General features: G+C 48.6%; 1 pseudogene; it reads left to right on the plus strand.

The window, feature by feature from the left end:
- Positions 1-20714: 20714 nt before the first annotated feature.
- LOC112932271 (peptidyl-prolyl cis-trans isomerase A pseudogene) lies at positions 20715-21201 on the plus strand (annotated as a pseudogene).
- Positions 21202-23024: the final 1823 nt, after the last annotated feature.

Here is a 23024-nt window from a genome sequence, read left to right on the forward strand (position 1 = left end):
AGGTTCATCCACCTCCTCAAGGGCTGAATTCTCTCAGGGTTTCCCCACGCCGTCTTCTCCCTCCCTCTACTCTGCCCCCGCCCCCTGAAGACCCTTCCAGGATAAAAACAATAATAAGATAAGAGATGGCTGGGATGGAGTTTGGTGATCAGAGTCCTGCAGTTACACAACACAATTCATTTCCTTAATTACACCGAAAATCGTTTGCTCTGCGTGTTAACACGTTTCTGAATGGTGGGGTGTGCAGAAGGCCTGTGGAGCTTAATGAATTATGCAGCATGCAATTTTTTTTTCACCAGGATTAGTGGTTATTGACTAGTTTCCTAAACAACAACAACAAAAAAATGTTATTTTTAGAATTTAGGGGTGGGAGGGAAATATCTGGCAAAACTGTCCTTGTCTTTGAGGATGACTTATTCATTCATTTATCTTTCATCATGACGTTGAAAATTGATTTGGGGATGATGAACTACTTTTAGTAAATGTCTTTTTAGCTTACCCTCTCTGAAATGTGAATGTTCCAGTGTGCTAGCTGCAGAGATTTGATGGCTCTGAAATAAAGCCAAAGAGAGAATGGTGGAAAGCCACAGCCCCTGTGGTCGTTCGGGGAGGAAATGCCAACTCAGGGAGGACTCAGGACAAAGGCCACCTGCAGGCCAAGGCTGGGAGGCTGCCAGCCACATGGTCTGGAGGAGAAGACAATCAGTTGGGTATGATGGGCAAAGGCCACACACGAGGTGCAGACTGCCCATCCACTAAGGAATCCATAACGTGCATTTTATGGTGTGACAAAAGGATGCAAAACCTGTGCAAAGTCTTCAAATCCATACACAATTAAAAACTCTCTATTTGGTATTAATCTCTGTGGTCTTTTTAAATACTCTAATTGTTAGGCTCTGGGGCAAACAGTGATTAGGATTGAGACTAAGGTGAGTGATCTCATCCCCACGGTGCCTGCCAGCACGTCACTATGGGGAGATCCCAGAAGAGTCCAAGAGTGCCGGTCCTTTCAGCCCCATAGGAGGGACTTCCATGCAGGACATGTCTCTCTGACCCCAGCCCTCTGGCCACTGGTGGGTTTGGCAGTATTTCTTCTTCTGTGTTACTCAGTCTTAAAATGAGTGGACTAATGGTTAGCCGGTCCAGGTTCCCACAACATCCTCTCTTGCGTCAAGTGTTCATCGATCTGTTCTTCATTCTGTGTGCATCTACTCCATGTACCTACCATAGGTTGCAGGAATCCCTAACACTGTGTTGGCCAGACACTATGTGCTGATAAACAGACTTTTTGAGAAAATCAGAATGTTCTAGAAACAGGGGGGTGGTAGCAGGCCTGAGAGCCCAGGTGGCCAGACAACAGATACAGGTGCGTCCTGGGGAGAATGGACCCCAGTGAGCCTTAGAGAAACAGGCAGGACATGGGTTGGGGCTTCATGGGTTAGGGCTGCTGGACCAGGTGGCAGATAGAGGGCAAACAGTAAGGGGAAAAGCTTAGGGTTGGGGTGCACGGGGGCAACAGAGATCCTTGCATCAGTCACGGAGCTTTTGCTCTGGAGTCTGGTCATGGGAAGAGTAGGAGCAGAAGGAACCCATTTCATACTCAGGGTGTACTTCCTCTCAAAGCTCTCATTCAAAGAGAAGCAAGAGGAGAGTGGCTTTTGAGGCAATGGGGGTGGGGGGGGCAGTGGGACATACCAGCCCCTGCAGGGACTGACCAGGCTGGCCACAGCCTCTCCTGAAGGCCACACACCATATGGGAATTTAAAAAGTGGCCAGTCTCTGCTCATGGATTGCCTGTGTCTGCACCACAAGACAAAACACACAAGATAGGAGGAGGCACCACAAAATGCCACGTGCCTCTGAGGAGAGAGGTCAGGGGTGATGATAAAGCTCCAGTTCCTGGGCGGTCACCCCACGACAGGTACGTGTTCCATGTTCCCCAGTTCAACCTGGTGAGGTCAGTCCTATTATTAACTCCGTTTGTCTATGTCACATGGCAACTGTATGTATTTCCTGTGGCTGCTCTAACCGATTACCACAAACAGTGGTTTCAACAGCACAATATTACTATTTCAGGGAAGGGAAGTCCTACACGGGCCTCACAGGCCAACATCAAGGTGTCTACGGGATTGGGATCCTCCTGGAGGCTCGAGGGGGAAACTATTTCCTTGCTCCTCCCAGGTGTCGAGACCCACTGCAGCCCCCCCACCCGCCCCTGTCTCTGCGGGTCGGCCCTCCATATGACACTCTGACTGACGCTTCCGTCTATGGCTCTTCCACTTTTCAGGACCTATGATTTTTTTTTTTTAAACAACAGAAGTTTTTTTTTTTTTTTTAATTTATTTATGATAGTCACAGAGAGAGAGAGAGAGGCAGAGACATAGGCAGAGGGAGAAGCAGGCTCCATTCACCAGGAGCCCGACGTGGGATTCGATCCTGGGTCTCTAGGATCACGCCCTGGGCCAAAGGCAGGCGCCAAACCGCTGCGCCACCCAGGGATCCCAAGGACCTATGATTATATTGGGGCTGCCTGGATAATCCAGGATAATCCTCTGTATTTTGAGGTCTGCTGATTAGCAACTGTGTTTCCATCTGCTACTGTAATCCCCTCGCACCTGGAAACCCAACATAGTCATGGTTACTGGAGGTTCATGGGTATCTTTGGGAAGCCACTGTTCTAGGATCCCAGGAGTCATAGAAGCATCAGGTTAGACCTGGACCCCCTGACTCCTCTGGGCACAAAACCAGGGAGCACAAGAATCATCCACAGAGCATCGTAAAACAAGGTTTCCAAACGGGGACAATGGTTAAGCATAACAATGTGGGGATATCTAGACAAGTTGACGATGCACAACAATCCCAACACAGATAAAACAAAAAACCAGGGGTGCCAGGGTGGCTCAGTGTCTGCCTTCAGCTTGGGTCATGATCCTGGAGGCCCAAGATTGAGTTCCGTGTTGGGCTCCCTGCTCAGCTGGGAGTCTGTTTCTCCCTCTGACCCTGCTCCATTCATGGCTAGTGAGCATGCTCTCTCGCTCTCTCCCTCTGTCTCAAATAAATAAATAAATAAAAATTAAAAAATATATTTTAAAAAATCAAATAAAGAATCTTAAAAACCAACCAACCAAAAAAGCAAAAAAAAAAAAAACAAAAAAACAAAAAAACAAAAAACCCACACACATAAACCTGAAATACCAGGGCTGTACCCTGGAGAAACGCTCACATGTGTGTCAGGAGGCCTATTCTGGAATGTTCCTGGCAGCACTGTTTATAATAGGAGGGGGGAAAAGGAAACGACGTAGAACTGGATAAATACCATGATACATGGAGATGGTGACACTCTATACAGCAGAGAAAATAAATAAAATGTGAACTACACACATCAGCATGGGTGACACTCAGAACGTGGAGCCAACACAAAGCTGTCGTGCTTTGCACAGTGTGAGTTTATATGAGGCACAAAACGTGTGAAATGGTGCCGTGTTTTCCTTGGGAATGCACGCGTGTGTGAGAACAGAGTGCGCAGATGCCCAGCATCATCTCTGGGACAACGGGTCAGCGTGGCCGGAGCCACATTCCCCTACGATGGATATGTCAGTGGGTGTTTGTGAAATTGCTCCTTGTACTTTTTAAATGTCTTTTTAGGGTTTTATAACATTTTCTAATTAAAAATTGTAGACTTCTTGATCTGATATTTCTGGGTTGTTAGTAAGAAGACGATGTTTCTCAGCGAGGAAACCCTTGAGCCGCGTTCCTTGTTCCCATGGACAGAATAAAACCAACTGTAAAAGTGAGTCCACGTCCAGCTTTAGGGTCTGTATCCCATAAGAGAGAGACGGCTCCATCCATCGCCACAAATGCGGCCTCCGTCCAGAAGGGCCCTCAGCACAGCAACAGGGCACGTCTGCAGACCCCCACAGCCCGCCTGCCTCACCCCCCGGCCCCCGTAGCCTTCCTAGCTCTTCACTGGGAGGGCATTGTGCACCTGCCCTCTCCCCACCCCGTAACAGTGAGCAGAGAGGAGCCCGTGCCCGTGGCTACTGGGTCCCACGCGCGGCTGAACGCGACATGCTTGACCTCCTGCATTAGCTCACACCTGCTGCTGAGGCATCCAGGTGGATTCCTGCACAGAAATCCTCCTGGGGCCGAAGTCCACCTTGCAGAGACAAGGCTTTCTAGGTCCAAAGCCAAGGCCAAAAGTGTGTGGGCCCTGATATACAGCCGTGTGCCCAGCAAGGGGATGGAGGCGATTCAGGCAGGAATGACCATCTCCTCAGCCCTCATGTGACTTGATGGCCAGGACCCACTGTCCTAATCGCCAGAGCTGCTGGGAGGTGACAACCGAAGACACACAGCCATCACTGCCTTTCAGTTGGGGTCGAACCAAAACATGCGTCACTAACCTAAGGGCTTCGTGTAACTAGGGTCTCCGTGCCTGGGGGTCTGCAGGGAGGCAGCTGCTCGAGCTAGTTCTCAACTCAGGAGTGTCCCACGGGAGCCCCAATGGATCCACTGGCCTTTGCATCCGGGTGGGAGCCCAGCCAGGGCCAGAGCCCACGCCCTCCGGGGGGAGAGACACAGGACTGCCCTGAGGCCCCGGGAGGACTTCCTCCTGGTGTGGCGGGCTGGCCCCTGCCCCGGGCAGCAGAGCCAGCGTGGGCCTTCCTGCATCGAGCAGGGCCCCGCCAGCATGGTTAGGAGCTGTGGAGGGCAGTCAGCCTGTTATGCTGGCCCTGCCCACAGCACCCCAGAGCCTCACTGCACCCATTTCTTCCCGTGAAGTGTCCTCCCAGCATTCGGTCTGCACCCACTGCAGAGCATTGCTGGGCAAATGGGAGGAAAGAGAGAGGAGCGGGGCTGGGGGTATAGCAGATGTAGAAAGGACAGCGATGGGCCCCTCACCTACCTGGGCTCCGCCTCTGGCACCACCTCCCCTCCCACACCTGCCACTGACAGCCGGGCGTGGCGGTGCTGAGCTGCGACCTGGCCGCGGAGCTCCTGTGTTTCTGCATCAATGACCAAACGTGTCAGCCCCAGAGATGCAACCGGAAAACATGCCACGTCTTCACTTCCTCCCCGATGCTCCATCGGCCTCTTCTTCTTAGACACTCGAGTCAATACAATCCTATTAACACAAAGATATTGTATTAAGTTTGACAGTTTACAAAGTACGCGGGTTTTTATTCTCAATATCACCGGGTTGCCAGGGTCCAGAGCAAATACCAATTCAGGCGGGTGTGACTTTGAATAATGTCAGTGCAAAGGCTTCGAATTGCTCCTTCTTCCTCATTAAGTGAGGAAATAGGCTGGTGAGACTCGCTCAGGAAACCTCCTAAAGCCTCAGCCCTGGGGGTCCCTGGAGCTCTGGGTGGAGGCGCAGCACTGCTATGTGCATCTGAATCCAGGTTCGGTGACCAGTCTGGGTACAGGTGCTGTGCTCACGCCTCCTGAGAGTGGCAGACCTAAGAGCCCAGACCCTAATACGCTGCTCCAAAGAATCATACACTTTGAAGTGTAAACAGGTGCCATTTGCATGTGGGGATGTCTGAGTAAAGAGATCTGGGCCGCACAGTGGTGGGCGAGCTGTGGGACCCCCCACCTCTGCCCCAGAGGGCACATTAGCTGTGGCGCTTCAGGCCTGACATGAAGGGGTTGTGGGTGGCTGAAGACCCTTCCAGCAACAAACGCCCCTGATTCAGGTCCATTCCCACCAGTCTTGGAGGCAGAAGGTGCCGCAGAGCAGGTGTTGGAGGGCCACGGGCCAGTGCAAAATGTCAGGTGAATGGCCCCGGAGAAATGCCTTCTCATCTCTGGAGAAGAAAGCTCTGGTCTGGGGTCTGTGTGGCTTCAACACCTTTCTCAGATCCGGGACCAGGAGCCTGGAGGCACGAGTCACCCTGCAGGGAGCTGCGACCACGTCCTGTAGACAGGAGCTCCATCCACTGCATGGAGTTCACAGCAGAGGAGCTGCTTCCAACCTGTGCTAATGATATTAAGCCCCTTCCTGACACAATGATTTTTAGACAATGGAAGCAATTTGCTGAAAGGTGACATTAGACAAGTGGCAGGATTTGGGGAAAGACTGTGTGGGGGCTGTTTTTACTTTTCCTCCTGTTTTGAAAAATATGAACAGGATGCAAAATGTCAGGGAACATCCTATATTTTTATCATCAAAACAATTCTTTTGAGAATTCGCCCCTTTCTCTTAGCCTGGAGGCTAGAGTGACAAAGAATTCAGGGCACACAGGGAGAGGCTCTGAGCAGGGAAAGGGGGGTACTTGGCCCATCTGCTGAATGTATCTGCAGTTAAGAAATGAGTGATACCCGGCACAAGGAATTTAGTAGCTGCAGAAATAGAATAGAAGCCCAAAGGGGAAAACGCCCCATGAGCAGAATGACAAAACATTTAAAACTAAAAGTAAAAAGCTGGGGAGGGAGGCATGTGTGTGAGGAAGGAGCATCTGGATAAACACTGAAAGCTGAGGGAGCCTCGGCTCAGGGAGCAGGGAGGCAGGAGTGCAGACTCCCAAAGTCGGTCTCACGGTTTTCCTCTCTTAGAATTTATTTTTTTTTATTTTTTAAAAAGATTTTATTTATTTTTGTGAGAGAGAGAGGGTGGGAGTGAGAGCAAGTACGAGCAGAAGGGAGGGGCAGAGGGAGAAGCAGAAGCAGACTCCCCACTGAGCAGGGAGCCCGATGTGGGACTCAATCCCAGGACCATGGGATCATGACCTAAACTGAAGGCAGGTGCTTCACCTGCTGAGCCCCCCAGGTGCCCCATCTCTTAGAAATTAGCACAACACATGAAACCCCACTCTCATTTTGGGACAGTGGGGCGGTCTTTGAGCAAAGGGAAGACATGTGACATTCAACAGATATGACAGGCAGTGTGACATGAGGCCTCCTTCTTCCTTTCTGCTAAATATTATCTTCAAAATATTTTGTCCGGGGGGCACCTGGGTGGCTCAGAGGTTGAGCGTCTGTCTGGCTCAGGTCGTGATCCCGGGGTCTGGGGATCGAGTCCCACATCGGGCTCCCCTTCTCCCTCTGCCTGTGTCTCTGCTTCTCTGTCTGTGTCTCTCATGAATAAATAAATAAAATCTTTAAAAAAATATATTTTGCCCCACTTACACTAACCAGCCGTCTGCTCGTGCAAACAGCCACTAACCTTGAGAACCGATTAGAAGCCCCGGCCCTGCTGGTGCAGTGGAGCGGGCAGCAAGGGGACGCGGCAGGCGCTGTGGGCAGGTGCCAGCGGAGTGTCCCCCAGCGTCTACAGACGCGGCCCTCAGGGCCCTGCAAACTCAGCATGCGGATCTCCTGGCGCGGTTGTCTGTCCCTTATTCTGTTCTTGTCCACTGTGGCCGGGAGCAGGAGAAACTCGGGTCTGAGAGTTTCCAAAGTAAAGCCTTGTGGGGCCTCTGCCACTGTTGTGTCTTTCTCTTTGGTGACACGTCCAAACGGAGCAGCCCGGGGAGAACCACACGCCCGAGACCCTAGTGGAGCTTCAGGCTTCCCCGCTGCTCACGCTGGAGCCTGCGCGGCCGCCCGGGAGGGACCTTGCCCCAGAGCCGGCCTCCCGCCCACAGGCCTCGCGACCACGAGGAGCCCCTTCCCTCCCACGCGTGGGTGCCCTAGCCATGCTGGGAGGGCACCATGCCCGGGACAGAGGCCAGAGAGTGGGACCTATGCGGACCCCGGGGACCTCACAGCCACGAGCTGGCCGCGGGGACAGAGACATCACCAGAGAGAGAAGCGGCCGCAGAGCAGGAGGCAGGCAGAGCCGGGAGCGCCTCGGGCCGGAGGACGTCCCTTTCGGGACGGGGAGGGTCACGTCCGCCCTGCCGGCCCTCCCCTCGCTCGGCCTTCCTTGCAGCAAGGCCACCCTCGGGTCCCTGGGCTGCTCGGAGGGGCCTCCTTTGATTTTGTCTGAAATACCTTTGCTTCTGTCGGCGCCTGCCCAGGGGGTGCACGCGGCCTTGCCTTAGGCCCACAGTCCTGCCCACGGCCTTCCAGAGGGTTCTTCCCTCTCTGGCTCCCCACTTCTGTTCCCAGGGCCGGGCGGGTGGACTGCTCGGGCCCAGACCACACCCCACAGCCTCGCTCCAGACCTGCTCCCTCCCAGAGCTGCGGCCCCCGAGGCGAGCCAGCGCCTTCCTGAGCGCCGGCCCCGATCTCATCAGGGGACAGAGCCGACACGTGTCCAGAGGCGACGCCCCGAGAGCTCTGCACTCCGTCGAGCTCCAGGTCGGTTAAAGTGACCCTTCAACACGAGGACCGTGACGCCCACGAGCTGGGGTCACATCGGAGCTGCTGACAGGCTGCATTTACCTCTTGCAAGGCCTCAGCCCCCTGCCTCCCTCCGGGCTCTGGGCCTTGTGCTCCGGCCCCCGGGACACGCTCCGGCCCGAGAGTTTGCGGGGGGGCCAGTGGCTGTGCTGAGCGCTGCCCGCCGGCCCGAGCCCACACCCGCTCACCGGCACCTCCGCATCCACGGATGTCGACGTCCCTGCCGCAGCTCAGTCCCCAGTGTCCACACCTCTCGGCTCACCGCCCCAGTCCCCGCGGGCGTCCCCTGCCTCCAGGCCTTCTCCGACAGCCTCCCGAGGGTCTCTTTCATCTGCTGCCTCTGCAATCCCGTCGCTACCCTGTTCGCAGACAGATCCTCTACCCCCCGCCCCCCCCGCGGCTCCTCGGGGCTCTGGGAACAAATCCCAACCTCCTCAGCACGGCCTGCCCGCCAACCTGCAGGACCCCGTCCACCCCCCTCTGACCAGGACAGCTCTGCCTTCAGACACACGGAAGGTGTCCTCGCTCGCCTTCTGGGCGCCCCGGCACCATCACTTCCGACTTGCGGGCCCGCTGCGTCTGGCTCAGGTGTCCCCCGCTCCCTCAGGCTCTGTTCCAACATCGCCCCCTCCAAGAAGCCCTCCCCGTCCACCTCGTCACCCTCTCCAACACCCTGACCTACACCCTGCCTGTGCCTAAGTGCCCCGAGATGGTCAGAGATTTACTCAAATTTATTCAAAATGTGCAGCCCAGCAGAGCAAGAGCAATGCCCACCCTGCTCCCCAGGGATCCCGGCACAGCACCCAGCCCGGGTGATCCAGCCAGGTGATCTGCTCACCGCACCCAGCTGGGTGATCTGCTCACCGCACAGGCATTGAATGAACCATGACCCGCCCGCCCGTCCCTCTTTGTTGCTTGGTTAGCCCAACTAGAGGCATTTCCGTTTTATTGAGCTTTTGGTTTCACTGGTCTTCTCTACTGATTTTCTGCACTAGTTCTTGGTGTTCCTTTTTGTCCTCGTCCTCCGAATTTCATTTTGCTCTTTGTTTTCTGGTTTCCTGAGGTGGAAACTTAAGTGATTCATTTTAGGTCTTTCTTCTTTGCCAATCTGCGCCCTCAGTGCTACGCATTTCCCTCAAAGCCCTGCTTTCACTGCATCCTCCCAGCTCTTGAGAACCTGTGTTTTGGTTTTCATTCAACTCAACCTATTTCTTTTATATTTCCCTTGAGATTCTTCCTTTGACCTGTGTGGATGTTTTTGTTTTGTTTTTGTTTTTAGAAGTCTATTGTTTTTTTCTAAAGTAATTAAGGATTTTAAAATTTTCTCTCTCTTACTGATTCCAGTTTTAATTGCTCTATTGTCTGAGGGCAGACGCTGTTTGATTTCTATTCTTTCAAACGTGTGAGGGTGTGTATTCTGGTCCAGAATGTGCTGTATCTTGGCGAGCGTTCCACATGACCTTGAGAACAAGGGGTGCTCTGCTCTTGCTGGGTGAAGCAGTCCGTGGGTGTCAGTCATACCCAGTTGGCTGAAGGGCTCTGGATTCCACCAAGTGCTTATTGGTTTTCCATTCCTGGATCTGCCCGCATCTGAGAGAGGGGTGTGGAGTCTTAGTGACGATAGTGTGTTTATCTACTCCTCTTTGTATCCCATTTTTGCCAAATAGTGACCGGCTGTTGTTAGGTGCATACTTGTTAAGGACCGTTATGCGTTCTTTGAGAAGTGGCCCCTTTGGCATATGACATGCCATTCCTTATCCCCGATGACCTTCCTTGCTTTGACATCCGCCCTTCTAAAATTAACGTAGTTGCTCCTGCTTTCTTTTGATTAGTGTTAGCGTAGTATATTTCTCTCCATCCATTTGCTCTCAATCTCTACCTGTCTTTGTAGCTGACATAGTTTCTTTAGACAACACAGAGTTGAGTCTTGTGTTTTTGATCCACTCTGACAATCTCTGCCTTTTAATTGGCACATTTAGGTCACTGACTTTCAAAGTGATTTGTGATATTGTAGGATGAATATCTACCATTTTTGTTTACTGTTTTCTATTTGTTGCCCTGGTTGTGTGATTTTTTTTTGTCTTCTACTTTCTTTTCTGCCTTTTGTCGTTTCAACTGAGTATTAATGTGATTGCACTTCGAAATAACTCAGCCACATGTCACAGGTGGCATGAGTACCTCATAATAACAAAATAATCCTGATTCCTTCCCCCTCTACTTGTATCACTGCTGTCACCCATTTCACTGATACATAAGGACATATAAGCACACATGCACACACACACACACACACACACACACATACACCGTCCAGGTGACAATGGACTTGCTATTTACCTCCACAGTTGGTCCTGACTGGTACACTATAGAGTTTACTGTTGCTGGCGGGTGCTAGGAAGATGCCTCATCATGAAAATCCTATATGGCTCTGGGGTGTTGACAAACTCTATGGTGACCCTATAGGGTCTCATCCATATTCTGCGGGAAAGTACACAATTCGTGATTATAAAGACACAATGGGGGGTGGGGTTCCTTCTGACAGTTGATATTTCCCCATCCATCTGTCTTATTTTCTCTGTCCTCAGAGGATGTTGCTTATTATTATTTTTATAAATACATTCCCGGTGAAGATAAAATTAAATATGTATGTGTTTTAAAATTAAGCATGCATAACAGAGTTCTAAAAAATGCTTTAATGGAATCAGTCAGCCAAAGTTCATGAATATTGCAATTTTGGGGTGACCCAGTTCAGGTAACTTATGTGATCATACTTGTGTTCTTAATTAAAAAGAAGTTAAAGGCTGGGCTGGAGACTGAGATCATTTTGTATATGTTATACGCACGTTCAGGTGACTTCTAACTGCCATTCGTACTCATGTGTGTCGAAAACCACAGGGTTGTAAATGACCTTGGACCATTTGAGGGTTTTAGAAAAGTTTTAGAGAAGTTTTAACTTCCTCCTGAAACCAAACCTTGGCCAGTGGTTCTCAGTTCTGATGTATGTTAAAATCCCTTGCAGAAATTTTATTATTATTTTATTTTTTGTTTTTTAAAAGATATTTGTGTGTGTGTGAGGGAGAGAGAGAGATAAAGAGAGAGAGAACAAATAGGGGAGCAGCAGAAGGAGAGAGAGAAGCAGACTTCCTGCTGAGCGGGGACCCCAACGTGGGACTTGATCCTTGGACCCCAGGATCATGACATGAGCCAAAGGCAGATGCTTAACCTACTGAGCCACCCAGGCACCCCTCAGGGAAATTTTTAAATACCAGTTCCTGGATATCCCTTCTGGAGATTCTGACTGTGTTGCTCTTGGGGAGAACCTGGACATCGGTGTTTATCAAAGCACTAGGAAGAGTCAAGATTGAGAATGAGCACATGTGCACAGGACCCCACCACCAGCAGGGGATATTCCAGGGGAGAAGATGTCGGGGTGCCCAAGTGCCCTGGCTATGGAAGTCTCTTGATAACAGAGTAGCTTCACTAGCATGTTCTCCCCCTGTAACGTCACCTTAGAAAAAGCAACAATTTTTGCTATCAACAAACACTTTTTGTATTACTGTGGAAGAGGCCAACTCTGACCTCCAACATGCACGAAACGGTCCACCTAGAAGCTGCCAAGCTTTGTTGTCAGGGGTCCCCGCAGCAGTGTGCTCCCCAATCCTTACTGCTCTGTGGAACCACATGAGTACCTCAGTGGGATGTGGCCTCTGAGTCAGCAGCCTGGGACTGCGCACTTCCGACCAGCTAGCAGGTGATGCTGATGCTGTTGGTCCACAGGCCACACTTTGGTCCACAGAGTGCTTCAAGGCAGCAATGTGGGACTCCAGCCAAAACTCCACAGCACTCCAGTGTGATTACTGCCTCCTCCAAACCATCACCTTGCAAGAGCCGCTCCCGGTTGGAGTAGAACTTGGATGCCAGAAAAAAAGTCATTGGAGACGTGTCCAGCTGTCTTAGCCCTTGTCCCTTGCTTTCTTAGGGAAACAGAATCACCTTATTCTTTTGCCTTTTGCTCCTGAGACCTCCCTAGGAAATAGCAAGCAGGTGCACCAAGTTATCTGCTTCGGGCAGGTGACTCAGGTTGGGAGGGGCCCCAAGGCAAGGCTGCAGTGGGTTTGCAGAGTTGAAAGACTTCAATAGTCAATAGTTGGGAAGACCAGGAAGAGAGATGAGGAATCCAGCGATTTTCCCCTGAGTGTTTCTGAGTTGCAAAAAAGGTTATTTTCACCGAATACAATAACTATAACTGTACTTAATAAATAGCTGCTCTTTTAATAGGATATGCGTGCCAATATTTTCTTTATTCATAAATATGTGCTCCTTTCCATACTTTCTTTCATCTGTGTGAAAGATGAGTGTGACTTTTTAAGGTCTTAAAACACATGGAAATATGTCGCACCAAAATGAATGATACTAGCTCCTTCATTTGATCCCTTTTCTCTCCTGACTGGAGCAAGTTAAGTGGGCGATGGGAGCATGCACACGCATAATGTTTTGGCCAATAATGAAGTTGCTTGAAGACAGGGCAGTGAATTACAAGCCATCCTCAATGTCCATGATTCTATATTTGTGAACCTGCCTCCTCACTAAAATTCATTTGTAACCCCTCTAATCGGCACCCACAGCACGTTGGCAGTCCCTGGCAGATGTGTGCAGAGTGGAGAAAATGGGAGCTATCGAGGCTGTGTTCCCAGTGGAGGCAGGACAAGAGAGACCCTCACAGAGGTGGCCAGAGGATGGAGGTGAGTGGATGTGACTTGTGCCACAAGCTCCAGCTCTGGGCAGGGTGGTCTGGGTTCAAATCCCGACGCTGGCACCTGTTAGTGAGGAGGACTCAGGCCTGTCACTTAATACTTCTGAACTTCATTTTCTCATTTCTAAAACAGAAAAAACAGGATATATCAGGTGAGTTGTTTTTAAGATGTAAGATGAGGGGATCCCTGGGTGACTTAGTGGTTTAGCACCTGCCTTCAGCCCAGGGCATGACCCTGGGGTCCCAGGATCGAGTCCCACGTCAGGCTCCCTGCATGGAGCCTGCTTCTCCCTCTGCCTGTGTCTCTGCCTCTCTCTCTCTCTCTCTCTCTCTCTGTGTCTCTTGTGAATAAATTAATAAAATCTTTAAAAAAGATGTAAGATGATTATATATGTGTGTTATGTATACAATATGATATATTTTTTATAGATAGACAAAATATCCCAGCTGTACATAAACCCCTATGACAACTGCTCCGTGTTTGCTGGCTCGGTGCTGGGGGTGGGGGTGGATGGTAGAAGTAGCCCCCGCGAATAAAGAGCTTTGGCTGTGTGTTCTTCTGCTCTTCTTGCAGCAAGGTCCTCCCAAAGCGTGGTCCCCTCTATCGCCACGAGGTGCTTCACAAACAAGAAACCGTCCAAGTGAAACACGCTCAGCAAACTCTGAATAATACATCTCCTTCTTAAAGATTCACAACCCACGTTAGCGTATGAAAGGCCCTGAGAAGTCTTGCAGGGGCCTCCATTTAACTGTGTTTAATTCCGCATTGTTCAAACATATTTGAATCCTTCACAGGTTTTCCCAAAGGAAGCTCTGTGACTATCCCGAGGAAACCGCCCTCGCGCGAGGTCCAAGGAACACTGGGGGAGCGGTGACGACTTCACCCGAGAAACAGCAGAAGTAATGCATTTCCTAGGATGACTCGGTGCTGGGGTATCTTAGAGCATATTCATGCATCAGGCCTGAGGTGGTCCCGGAGAAACTACGGGATGCTATTTTATGCAGTGCTGAAGAGGACGCGCTCATGTCAGGTAGTCCCGGGCTTGGATCCCAGCTCTGTCGTTTTCTCACCGAGAGGGCCGAGGTGAATTATTTAACCTGGCAGCTCAATTCACTCATCTTCAGCCTGAGTGCAATAATGAAACCCACCTTGTCAGGCTACGAGGAGAACTGTCAGAGGCAAAGAGCCTGCAGCGGGTGCCTGCGCCTCACCGTAGGTGGAGGCCACGGCTGTTTTTATTTGGCTGCGGCTCTGTGCTCCCGAGCCTGTGATTCTGGTAGCGCTCTGTACAGTCACGGAGGCTTGGGATTGTCATCGGGGAGGATTTCTTCACCCAGGGTGAAGAAAATCACTCTGAAATTATAGAAGTTGTGGTCTCTGGGCCTTGGGAAATGCAAGCCATTCCGGGCGGCTCTCCTTACTTCCTGGGTGGGGGGCGGACGCCTGTGCTGCGGGGCTTCCAAGGCCAATTTGTGTGTCCGGTGATTCAGGTCAAGGTGCACAATGGTAAACACTGGAAGCTGGAGAGGTGACCCGAAGCGAGCTGAACTGCTGGGCACCTGGGAGCCGCAGGATCCGCGCAGTGCAAGCGGCCTTAGAGCACCTCCTGGGCGGCGGGACAGAGGCGCGTGGGCCTCGCTACCCGATGCGTGGGCACCGGTAATAGGAGCACAGAGCTGTCAGTGAAGACGGATAGAGGGATTAACAGATTTATCGACCTCCAGCTCAGGCGCCTGCTATGCTCCCAAAGTTAGATCGGGTGGGGACAGCAGTTAAGGATTTATTTTACTGTTGTCCTCCGGGAAGCACAGGAGTCTTCCAGCCACGGTGTCTAGAACAAACGCCTGTGTTGCTTGGTCACCGAGTGTCAAGTAAGGGAATCGTATGCCATTATGGCACCAGTACCGCATGAGGATCCAGGTTGAGCTGCATGGATGGTGTTCTGCAGGGAGACAAAGCCCCGTTACCCTGCAACGAGCTGTCACAGTGAGCTGTGTGTCCTCTGTCCCTGAGCTGAGATGCACAGCCGGACACAGGCCACACGTCCGCTGAGGACTCTGCTCCAACTCTCCCCCGTTCCACTCCCGTGGCCCTGAGTCCTGTCCTGCAGATAAATGTCTCCCATCTTGCTTGACACACCCTTCTCCAACCAGACGGGAAGCTTTTGAGGACCAAACCTGGATTTAAGTCTCCACATCCCTTAAAGTAGCAGGGATCGTAGTCTAGAAATCAGCATTAGAAAACCAGCTCCTGGCTGTAGGAAGTTACTGAAATGGGCAGTGAGAGAGAAGGTTTGAAATGAGAACTGTTTCAGAAAATCCCAAGAGCAGCAGAGGTCCATATGTAATAAATATTTATTCAATGGCCTTAAAAATTGTATGAATTCATCCCTCAAATCACATCTGTTTGGGCATGTTTTTACTCTTCTGGTTAATATGCCTTTTCAAATCCTGCTTCCAATTTAGGACAGGAAGAGAAAGAGGCATGTTTTCAGTTCTGTTTAGGGACCAATTCCAACCCAGCAGAAAGCTCATAATCCCACGGATCTAATTTAGAAGAGGTAAGAGCAGCTTCTAGGGCTTCCCAGATATACACCCTAATTCTTTCAAGCACTTTAGTATTCAACATGGCCATTTGTCAGCCTGCCTTCCAAGGAGGGCCCAAAAGCCTGCTAAGGCTTTGCCATTCTTCCAGGAGGGGAGGAGGCATTTCTGAAGCCTGGCCAGTCTGCAGGAGTGGAATAAAACCTCCAGGGGCCTACGGACAGCGCAGCAATAGACTTCTCACGAACGCCAGTCAGAGGAAACCATTCTCCACCCGACATTCAATCTTTTGTGAGGCACAAATAGGCTGATACTGGTCCTGGGGGTGGGCGGGGAAGTCCTGGGTCCTTGTCCTGTGCCCACACTGAGCCAGCCTCAATTTCCCCACCTGCAAGGTGAGAGAGTCAAACCAAGGATCCTTGCCCATCCTGCATTTTGATCAGCAAACCTGGCCTTTAGGGAATGAGAGGTTCTCCTCCCACTCTGCTTCCAATCTCTAGACAAAGCAAATTTGATTTCCGTTTGTGGCTCAAATGCCTGCCTAGAAGAAGTATGGGCGGCTCTGTGCTTATAAATCCAGCATCTTCTGACCAAACGCACTCAACCAGGAACAGAATGGTGCCTGGTGGCCTGGCAGAGGAAATATCCTGTCTGCACAGGTAGATGTCTTGTCCTAGCCATCTTGCAGGATGCTCCTCGCTTGGCAGAAAGCTAGGAGGAATACTGCTCTAGACCCCAGGGTTATTGTAGGGAGCCAAAGTCCCAAGGAGAGGTACAGTCAGGCTGCTGCTAATTGGGCCAGAAACTTTTCCACCAGCCATCCTCCTCAACAGGCTTTCTTCTCTGGGGAATATCTGTCTGCATGAAAGCCACAGTTCTAACAGAATACCAGGGACTTACTGGGATCCTGTCTCCTTGCATCTTTAGAATGTTGTCTAGAATATCCTGGATGGCTGGGGTGATGGTTAATTTTTGAGTCTCCTTGACTGGGCTAAGGGATGCCCACACGGTTGGTAAAACATTATTTCAGGGTGTATGTGTGTGAGGATGTTTCTGGAAGAGCTTAGCATGTGAATCAGTAGACTGAGTGAAGGAGATGCCCTCACCAGTGCAGGTGGACATCCTTCAATCCACTGATAGCCTGAGTAGAACAAGAAGTCAAAGGAAAGATGACTCTGCTCTCTCTACTTAAGCTAGAGTGTCCATCTTCTCTTATCCTTGAACACCAGAACTCCTGGTTTCCAGGCATTCAGACCTGGACAAAGACTTTGGTTAGTATGTGCCCCACCCCACTTTCTGGGCTTTTGGATTTGGACTGAATTACACCGTTGCCTTTCCTGGGTCTCTAGCTTGCAGGTGGCAAATTGTGAGATATCTCAACCACCATAATTATATAAACTAATTCCAATAATAAATCTGCTCATATCTATCTATTATCTATCTATCTATCTATCTATCTATCTATCTATCTATCTATCATCTATCTATCATCTCTCCATCTATCTCCTGTTGGTTCTCTAGTGAATCCTGACTAATACAGGTGGTCAACTGGAATTTCTCAGAATATTGGCCATAACTTCATCATGCAACCTGCCAATGCTCAGATAGCTCTATTGTAAACCTAAAATACATAATGATGAATGAACAGGTGTCTTAGGATCAGCTACACATTTGTACTCTTCTTTACTCTGGCACTTACAAGGAACAAGTGCACTCGTTTCCAAATGGCATCATTCAGAAATTTGATGGCAGTTTTTGAATTAGTCTGTGCATCTCCTTTAAGAGAAAAATAATCTATTTTTTCTAATTTCTTGTCTACATGGACTGATCGGGTCTACTGTTGTAATTGGAGCAACAGGGGATTCAGTAACTATTGGCTTAATCCCAAAGTTGGTTGGGCTGATATGTTCCACTCAACTATGTTTTGAATAAAAATAAGAGCTTCTATTTGGATAGATATTTCTCAGGGAAGAGTCCTCATGGAGTGCTTTCCTCTCTAGGAGTGGACTCTCCCCCGGTGATCACTGGTCCAATAGAACCGGGGGGGAGGGGGTTAGAAAATCACTGGCTTCTGGGGTTGGCAGATCCAGAGAAGGGTCAGTTTTGAATGACAGAGCACATTTAACACATGGATGTCGACCTCAGTTAGATTCAGGAGGGAATCTTTAGGACATGCTGGAGAACATGCATGATAGGATGGACAGAAATGTAGGAAACCAACTGACACGTTATGATCCAGTCACTCAAGGCATCACAACCAACCACAATAAACACCTAGCTCCTTCACTGGCAAATGGCATTAGTGATGCACACATGCAATGCAACTGAAAGACCAAGTGAGATAACGTATACAAACTGCATCACACAGAGCCTGGCACATAGTAAGAACCCAATAAACTGTGTTTAAATAGTGATCTGAAATTTCAATACATCTGAAAAAATGCCATGCAACTATGGCTAAACTCATTTACACAAAATTTCAGATGTATATTTGGAAGAGTGTGGGTCAAAATACATTCCACGTGATAGGTAAAGGCCAATACGGACGCCTCTCAGCACCTTTGGGAGGTAAAACAGGGATCTGAAAGCTGCAGCCTGTGGGCCAAATCTGGTCTAGTGTCTATTTTTAAAATAAAGTTTTATTGGAACAGAGGCACATTCATTTGTTGGCACATTGTGGTTCCTTTTGAGCTACACTGCAGAATTGAGTACTTATGGCAATATGGCCATATGGTGCTCATGGCCACTTATAGACAGCTTTCTGGCCTGCGCTATGGTATAACTGGGACTGGCAGGGTCACTGCTAACTGGGGAAATTCTCCACAGTCTAAACTGCTATGGACAGAAATGTAAATGTGAGTTATAGTAGTAGAATCCCAAGACCTTCCTGTTTGTAGGTGGTGACTTGTGTTTGAGCGCCTCCTCAGTTGGTTGACTATAGCTAGTGTGTTTTACAAAGGGTGAAAAGCAGAAAGGATTGATTAATTTAACAATAATTAATGCATGCTTTCAGTGATACTGTTGTCCTTGACATATGGAGCATCTGGGAAGTGCTAGTTTCTGGGAACATCGCAGGGAGCAAAACCAAGTTTATCTTCCTATGGAACACACATTTCACAAGGGTGGAAGTTACAAATATACACCTTAAGTGCTGGAAGCATATATGAGCATATAGTAGGGTGAGGGCGAATTCACCAAAGATAGTGTGTGAAGACATGAAGGTTCTATTTAAGAAAGAGCTCTCTGCAGAGGGGACATTTGAGGGAAGAAGAAATGAGCTTTGCAAATGGGTTGGGAAGTTGTTCCAGACAGAAGGAGAAACAGGCTCAAAAGCATGAATTGGGAAACTATTTGTTATATTTGAGAAATAAGATCAGTACCATTACAGTGCATTGAGTAAGAGAGAAAATAGAAAATGGAGCTTATGCTTTGTTTTAAGAGCAATGGAAGCCTTGGGAGTATTTGTGTTTTAAAAGGATCACCTTAGCTGAATTTGAAGACCAGACCACATGATTCAATATAACCCCCCTCAGGAATAATGGAAGATTCTTGAATCATGAGTTGAATTCATAGGTTTCTCTTGAGCATTGTATATGTGCAAAGCGCACTTCTCACCATTGCTTAATAGACCATATGGCTGTTCCAGCTTCCACCTATGATGGAGAAAGCTGGAAAAAAACATTGCTTCCACTCACAAGAAAAAAGAACTATCTACAAAGTCATTACTCAACTTAAATCCATCACAGAACTGAGATTGCAGATGAAAATCCAAGGGATGGAAAGGAATATCCAAGGAAGATGGCACATGAGCACCGATTTACATGGAGCAGACCAGTGGAGTATGATGGGCAGGCAAGAAGAATTGAGTGAAAAATATTTAGTGACCTGCTAAAGACCAAGTGTGGAATAGTCTAAGAGTACAGACCCCCTAGGAGCTGTAGACATAAGGAGAGGGCACCGACTTGCACACCCTTTTTCATTGACCTCCACCTGGAACTTAGGGAAAAGACTGAGAGCGAAAGGCGGGAGGGAGACTCCGTCAGTGCTGTGGTCTACAGAAGTGCAGTGGACACTACAGGTAAGTGACAGCACGTAGTCTTGTCTGAACTCCCCTGTCCCAGGGATCCCTGGGTGGCGCAGTGGTTTGGCGCCTGCCTTTGGACCAGGGCGCGATCCTGGAGACCCGGGATCGAATCCCACATCGGGCTCCCGGTGCATGGAGCCTGCTTCTCCCTCCGCCTGTGTCTCTGCCTCTCTCTCTCTCTCTCTCTCTCTCTCTGTGACTATCATAAATAAATAAATAAATAATTAAAAAAAAATGAACTCCCCTGTCCTAAAGCATAAAAATCTTAAAATGCTGGGAGAGGGGAAGCAAACCCTGGTGATGCTTGGATACAGAGACTCACTGTGGTTGGGAGGAAGGAAAAGAAGTCTTTGTACCAGGGGAAGTGATAGGAATCCATCACAGGCACAGATAATAATGGGTTTCCTGGGGCTAGGAGAGAGGCGGGATTTGTGAGGAAATCCCATTCCCCAAACCCAGGGACAAAATGCCTTGTAAGACTATTGCTGGACCAGAATGGCAGAGAGCTGCCTCTCATCCCCAGGCTAGCAAGCACAGAAGAATAAGCAATAGCAGTCCTCGGTGTGTGTGGAGGGGGGGGGGAGTAGGGAGGAAGGGATGGAGACTCTTTCTGAGGCACAGGCATTCTAAAGCTGAAGGTGGAGCAGTAGGTATCACTAAGAAAAGCTCTCTGGAAAACCAGCCCTCACCTGAGACATAAGATAATACCAAAGAATTTGAAGCTAGTAACCATAGTAATAACAAAACCCAAACCATCCACAATTCCCTCACACTAACAACTCAGCAGAGGAAGGAGCATGCCATATGCAAACATCAATTCTATTTACCTTAATCTCTATCATCTTACACATGACATTCAGGGGTAACTGTCATGCAGGTTTAAACCAGAAGAATTGAGACAAACAAAAACTCTGCCAAGAGACAAAACAATTAATGTAAATAGGCTCAGGAGTGGCTCAGATGTTGGAAATGGAAATGATTTAAAATTACATGATGTAGGCCTTGCAGACACCACCACCCAGGAGCCTCCCATGCCATCCAGCCATGGTCAGCCCCACTGTATTCTTTGGCATCACGACGGAGGGCAAGTCTTTGGGCTGTGTCTCCTCCTAGCTGTTTGCAAATTTCCAAAGACAGCAGAAAACTTTCATGCTCTGAGCACTGGGGAAAAAGGATTTGGTTATAGAGGTTCCTACTTTCATCTGATTATTACGGGATTTATGTGTCAGAGTGGTGATCTCACAGACAATAATGCCACTGGTGGCAACTCCATCTATGAGGAGAAATTTGACTATAAGCATTTCATCTGAAGCACATATCCTGGCATCTTGTCCCGGCAAATATTGAATCTAACACAAACAGTTCCCAGTTTTTCATCTGCCCTTCCAACACTGAGTGGTCAGATGGCAAGCAGTTCGTCTTTGACAAAGTGAAAGAGGGGCTGAATATTGGGGAAGCCATGGAACACTTTGGGTCCAGAAGTGGAAGGATCAGCAAGAAGGTAACCGTTGCTGACTGTGGACAAGTCTAATAAATCTAGCTTGTGTTTTCTGAACTAAGAGACCATTCCTTCTGTAGCTCAGGAGAGCATCCCTTCCCCCCAGCCAATCTGTTCAAAATATCCTATAAACTCTGCACTCTCACTGAAGTTCTATGGGCTCCATGTTTTCCTTACTACTCTCCAAGTCTAGCTGGATTGCAGAGTTAACTGTATGATTATGAAACAAAAGCTAAACAACAAAAATCATGATGGATATGTGAAAAGCTTTAGAAGAAAACTAAGACAGAATGCAGGGACAGTTGGGGAGTTTCAGTAGGGAGATTATAAATAAAAATCATGGCAACAGAGATGAAGAATTCCTTGGATGAGCTTATCAGTTGACTCAAAACACATCAGGGGAGGGAAAGAAGTCAGTATATTTGAGGATAGGTCAATAGAAACCATCTAAACTGAGCACAAAGAGAAAAAAAGAGTAAGGAGAAAAGGTCCAGAACATCTCAGAGCTATGGAACAAGATCAAGAGGTCTAAAATAAATGTACACTGAATTCCAGAAAGAAGAGAGTGAGAATGTAGCACAGGAAGTACTTGAAGAGATAAGGCCTGATAACTTTCCAAATATCATTAAATGTGTATATAAAATGACAGATTCAAGCTCAGAGGTCCTCAGACATGACAAATTGCAAAAAAAAAAAAAAAAAATCACAAAAAGGAAATGCCTAGATATGTCATATTTAAGCTGCTGAAAACTAAAGATAAATAGAAAATCCTGAAGGGATCTAAAGAAAAATCACATTATATAAGGAAAGAAAAAGATAAGAATACAGAGGACTTCTTATGAGAAACTATGCAAGTCAGAAAATAACAGAATGAAATCATTAAAGAGCTGAAAAAACTGTCAACCCAGAATTCTATATCTAATATAGGTATCTTTCAATAATAACAGAGAAACACTTTTGTTCCCCCCAAACAAAAAACGTATGGACTTTATTACCAGCTGTCTCAAAGTAAAATAAATGGTACAGGAGGATTTTTAGAAGAAAGGAATATGATACAGAAACCTGGGTCTACAGAAAGAAATGGCAGCTTCCAGAAATAGTTAAAATGAAAGTAAATTATAGGAGACTAGTTTTAAGCACTCTAAAGAATAAATGACTGCCAAAACTAAAGTCAATGTCACACACACATAAAGTAAAAACTATGATGACAGCCCAAAAGATAAAAGCCAGAATTTGGACTTATAGAGTTGTAAGATTCTTGCAAGACATGTGGAAGAGTTTCGTGTTACTACCAGGTAGACTGTGATTGATTAAAAGTGTATATTGCAACCCTCGGGGCAACCACTAAAATCTCTTAATGAGAGTGGAAAGGAAAACTGTGATGTAGCCCTGGACTCCCGTCACAGTTCATGCTGCAGTTGCACCAATCTTTGTCTTTCCTACCAACACCGCCCTTATGCTCCTAATTCAGGTGTTTGTAAATGCTATTTCCTTTGTCTGGAGCACACGTTATTGCCTCATCATATGCGGATTCCTCCTCATAGTTCAGATATGGTATTGAATGTCTCAGTAGAGAGGACTTCCCACCCTACACCACTGAATAGACCTGCCAGTCATCTTCTGCCCCATTGCTCAATTTCCCTGTCTTCCTAACCACTCTCTGAAATGGCCTTGTTGGGCACCCCAGTGGCTCAGCGGTTTAGCGCCGCCTTCAGCCCAGGGCCTCATCCTGGAGGCGGGGGATTGAGTCCCGCATTGGGCTCCCTGCATGGAGCCTGCTTCTCCCTCTGCCTGTGTCTCTGCCTCTCTCTCTCTCTCTCTCTCTCTCTCTGTGTGTGTGTGTGTGTGTGTGTGTG

Source organism: Vulpes vulpes, chromosome 14 (assembly GCF_048418805.1).
Source record: "Vulpes vulpes isolate BD-2025 chromosome 14, VulVul3, whole genome shotgun sequence".
Classification (NCBI taxonomy): domain Eukaryota; kingdom Metazoa; phylum Chordata; class Mammalia; order Carnivora; family Canidae; genus Vulpes; species Vulpes vulpes.